Source organism: Lupinus angustifolius, chromosome LG15, assembly GCF_001865875.1.
Source record: "Lupinus angustifolius cultivar Tanjil chromosome LG15, LupAngTanjil_v1.0, whole genome shotgun sequence".
Taxonomy (NCBI): domain Eukaryota; kingdom Viridiplantae; phylum Streptophyta; class Magnoliopsida; order Fabales; family Fabaceae; genus Lupinus; species Lupinus angustifolius.
This window is the reverse complement of record NC_032023.1, coordinates 10,971,046-10,976,755: the sequence shown is the minus strand read 5'-3', so window position 1 is coordinate 10,976,755 and position 5,710 is coordinate 10,971,046.

Here is a 5,710-nt window from a genome sequence, read left to right as displayed (position 1 = left end):
ACCTTGCCGCCAAAGAGGTTGATGTCTCCAGAGGTTGGACTTCGATACCCGTCAGTAAGGAGTGATGGCGATGTTCCCTCCCACGGTTATAGGACGTGGCAAGATTGTTTGGATGCTCCGTCATCCATTAGAGCCAAGAGGAGCAGTGGTCTTGGGGGAGGTCCCTGTAAGAAGGCTCTGGTTTTGAGAATGTGATCTCCTCCGAATTATGCCGCTGGGATATGGCGTAATGAAGTGGAGGAAGAGGAGGAGGAGGAGGTCATTGAGCTCGTAAATGTAGGGAGCTCGGTGGAGGTGATCAACTTCGTGTCTGACTCGGAAGAGGAGGAGGACCCGAGTGAGGGGTCCAACATTCCTGGAATCTTTTGAGTCAGCTTGTGGGCCAGTCGATGTCCCCTTTTTGTTTTCGGTGGGGGGCTACATTTCTTTGGATTTTGTATATGTTAGTAGCAATGTAGTTTCCGCCTTTACTAACCTAGTCCGTATGAACTGACTATGACTTAACCCATTATATATATCTATGAAGATGTATATTCAGGAAATGTTGTATCATTTCAGTTACCGTTAGGTAACCGATTTTGATTTCCGCGTTATATGTTACTTAAAGTGATGTCCCGGGAAAAAAAGGTTTTAAAAGAAAACAATTTTATGTCACCAATTCAAAAGAAAATTTTTACTCACTTTTCCGCGTAATAAATAAAGAGTATTTTTCGGGGCGTTACAATTTTCATGTTATCTCACAACTAGATTCAAGTACAATATAGTTGTAGTGTCTCTCCCTATATCATACATGACATGAATATATATATATTTGTTCAGATTTTCTTCTATTTCTTACCAAACATGTGTATGCAAATAGAATATAATTCTACACAAGAATATTGAATTTACCTTTAATAATATATATGACCTAACTTAATTTTATTTACTTGATGTTATTTAGGCTTCAATATGTTCATCCAACAATATGCATCAAGGCCAAGTTGTCAATCCAGCAAGATGCATCATGCTGAAGGAAGGTAGCTCGGGTCAGATTGATGGCCTAGGCTTTTGCACCAAGCTCATGCACACTACACTGCTTTGAAGTGCATTAGAAACAACATGTTTATGTTTCATTATATTGGTTTATGTAGCAGAGCTGCTACTTGCTTTTAGCACATGTGCATAAATTATTTATGCACATGTTTCACATTGTAATTATACTGTTAAGAATTAGTTAGGCTTTCTTCTATGTCAAGTAATCTTGCTTTTCTTGTATTCTTAGTTTCCTTTCTATAATAAAAGGAGATCCTTACTTTGTAATTAATCATCACTTCAATCAATAAAAGAATACACTTTTTCTTCTTATACATTTCTAAAAACAATATGTATCACAACTCTGTTGCATAAACCATTCTTCTTCTTTGCCCTTCTTCTCTATCAATCAATTTTTCCATATCAATAATCTTTTCATCATCTTTCTTTCTACGAATCATCTCATCATCCTTCATTGTCCAAGTTAAACCATTAAACATGGATGAAGAATAAGGACAAACACAACATGCAAGTCATCATGTAGACTCACTGCAAAATCCAAGCAACCCATACTATCTTCACTCTGGTGAAAGTCCAAGTATGTTGTTAGTATCACCACCTCTAAATGGAGCAAATTATCATTCCTGGGCCATGAGGAGGGCCTTAATATCAAATAATAAGTTCAATTTTGTCAATGGAATCATCAAGATCCCATAAGAAACTGACCCAACCTATGATGATTGGGAGAGATGTAACAATATGGTGGTTTCATGGATCACCAGATTTGTAACACAACAAATCTCTCAAAGCATTCTCTACATAGACAATGCATATGACCTATGGAAAGACCTTAAGGATAGATTCTCAAAGGGGGAGCACTTCAGGAAATCAGATTTACTTTAGGAAATACATTCCATAAAGGAATGGGATAAGAATGTGTCCACATACTTCACTGACCTTAAGACCATTTGGGATGACTTGGAATCACTACGGCGAATACCTAGCTGCACATGTAATAGAAGAAGCACATGTGAATTCATGAAGATCATCAATGACTATAAGGAGTCAGAGTATGTGATATGTTTCCTAAAAGGGCTTAGTGATCCAAGTCCTTCTCATGGAACCATTACCTCCTATTAACAAGGTCTTTTCCCTAGTCATCCAGTAAGACAGGCTAGAAGAAAGGACAACACAAGATGAATTCAGAACCAATCTCAACAACATAAATACAACATACTAATGGAAGCCTCGGTCAAACAGAAACACTAGAAGAGGCAGCTTCAATAATAAAGGAATAAGGAGAACTACAAAGAATGGATGAACAAGTATATAGGGCAAAGGGTATCTACCACAAAACAATAAAGTGTGCATTTTCTGTGGAAAAGATGGACACACTGCAAAAACATGCTACTTTAAGCATGTATTTCCTTCAAACTTCAAATTCAAATCAAAAGAGAATGACATGGTCAACAACATTCACACACATCAACAAGATGAGAACAATCAGGAAGGGACAAATCACAATGAATCAATAGACAACACACACACACACACTCAACAAGCATAATTGACTATCCAACAGGATCATGCTATTAACCACATAAGTCACAACACAATCATTGATGATCATCCCCCTATCTCAGGTAATTTTCTTAACCAATCTTGGATTTTGGATAGTGGCGCAATAGATCATGTTACTAATAGATTATCAAACTTCACATATTTCCAAAACATAAGGCCTATTTCTATAAACTTATCAAATGGTTTTACCATCATTGTAAAGCACTCGGGAACCATTTATCTATCTAATAATCTCATCCTATATAAAGTCTTATACATACATGGTTTTAAATATAACCTTATCTCTGCTAACAAGCTTGCTTGTTCTTTGCAATACAAACTTGTGTTTGATAAAGATTCTTGTCTTATCTAGGATATGATTTCCTCGAGGATGATTAGTCATGTTGATATCAAGGATAATCTCTACATATTGACAAAGCATGATCATCAAGAAGATAATCTTCTGCATATCATTGGTTCTTTAGAAAATCAAAACTGTTAATTGCTTTGATCTTTGGCACTTTAGATTAGGACATCCCTTAAATAATGTGCTTAATCATGTTTGTAAAACTTTTCCTTATGTGAAGTTTGATTATGCTAAAATCTTTGATTTATGCCATTTAGGAAAACAAACCAAGCTTATCTTTCCTAACAACAACACAGACAATACATCCCTTTGAATTAGTTCATATGGATATTTGGGGGCCCTTGGGTATAACTAGCCTACAAGGGCACAAGTACTTTCTCACAATAATAGATGATCGCACAAGGCATACATGTATGTATCTCATGCCTGATAAAGCAAACACCATAAACTTAATAAGGAATTTTGTGTAGTTGGCATTAGTTCAATTCAATTATAAAATTAAGACCATTAGATCTAATAATGGAAAGGAATTCACTATGCCTGATTTTTATTCACAATTTGGAATACTGCATCAAACTTCATGTGTGGAAATCCTCCAACGAAACTCCATAGCTGAAAGGAAACACAAGCACATCCTTAACATTACTAGGTGCCTGCTGTTTAATTCTAGTTTACCAAACTGTTTTTGGGGTTATGCAGTGAACCATGTTGTTCACTTGATAAATAGATTATCAACACACACATTAGGTTCTAAGTTACCTTTTGAATGTCTATTCAAGAAGACTCCTAAGCTCACTGATCTAAGAGTCTTTGGGAGCTTATGCTTTGTATCCACTCTAACAACTAATAGAACAAAGTTAGATCCTAGAGCTAAGAAAGGCATATTTTAGGCTATAAACATGGATCAAAGGGATACATAGTCTTTGATCTATCCACCAGAGCCATATATGTCTCTAGGAATGTTATTTCATATGAAAATATTTTTCCTTATACCAAGATCATGGCTGACCAAACAAGCCACACAAAGGCTGCTACTAATGCTTATTCATATCTTAACACCATCCTTGCTCATATATGCCAAACCCTAGTCAATGTGATCATGACCTCTGTCATAATCCTACTAGACAACCTGATCATGAAACTAACACTGCCATCACAACTAATAATCCCATCATACCTCTACCTAATTCCACCTGTAATCCTCTTTTTAGATGATCACAAAGACCATCTCATCCTCCTGCATATCTTAGTGACTTCCACTACAGCCTCATGACCAAAACCTCTACCAATCCTCATAGCAACATCAAGCATCCCCTTCATCATGTCCTATCTTATGCTACCCTCTTTGCTCATGATTTAGCCTACTGTCTTTCAATATCTACACATGATGAGCCCAAAACCTTCAATTAAGCAATCAAGAGTAATGATTGGATCCAAGCTATGACAAATGAACTATGAGCCTTAAAATAGAATGACACTTGGACCTTAATTTCCCTGCCCTAAAACAAAAAGGCCATTGGATCTAAATGAGTTAATAAGCTTAAGTATAACTCTAATGGTACCATTGAAAGACACAAGGTTAGATTAGTAGCCAAGGGGTACACCCAAACAAAAGATCTAGATTTCTATGAAACCTTTGCACCTGTTGTGAAGTTAACCACCGTGAGACTCCTCCTTGCTCTAGCAACCAGTCAAGGATGGCTATTGCATCAACTTGATATCAATAATGCCTCCATTCATGGGGACCTTGATAAAGAAGTTTACATGATCCTGCCTCAAGGTGTCCTATGCTCAATTCCAAACATGGTTTGTAAGTTGAACAAATCTCTTTATGGTCAAAAGCAAGCTAGTAGGCAATGATTTTCAAAGTTATCTACTGCTTTATTATCTATGGGTTATGTTATTTTCAGTCCAAGCATGACCATTCCTTGTTTACTAAATTTGAAGGAACTAATATTAATGCTGTATTAATCTATGTGGATGATTTAATTCTTGCGGGTAATAATGCATCAAAAATCAATATTGCTAAACAACAACTTCACAAACAGTTTCAAATTAAAGATCTCGGTGAGCTTAAATATTTTATGGGATTAGAAATAACAAGAAACAATGATGGCATCACTGTATGCTAGATAAAATATACTATGGATTTATTATATGATACATGTTTCCTCAACTGCATGCTAGTGGCCACGCCTATGATCAAAAGTACAAGACTACACCAACAGGATGATGATCCTCATCCTCATCCCATGTTTTATAGACAATTGGTTGATAGGTTGCTTTACCTTACTAATACTAGACCTGATTTGAGTTTCTTTCTACAATAATTAAGCCAGTTTATGGCTACTCCTATAATGACTCACTATAATGCCATCTCAAGGGTGCTCAGATACATTATGAGCAGCCCTGACCAAGGCTTGTTTTACCTATATATTTCAACTATTTATATCAAAGGGTTCAATGATTCAGACTGGGCCACTTGCCATGACACCAAAAGATTTGTTTCTGGTTATTGTTTGTTTTTTAGATAATGCTCTTGTTTCTTGGAAATCAAAGAAACAAAATACAGTTTCTAGATCCTCCTCTGAAGTAGAGTATAGTGCCTTAGCTATAACATCTTGTGAAGTGCAATGGCTCACCTATATATTACAGGACTTCAAAATTTCATATAATGAACCAACTCTTCTTTATTGTGACAATGATTTTTCCCATTACATTGCTGTAAATCCCATATTCCATGAAAGAACTAAACATGTGGAAATTGAT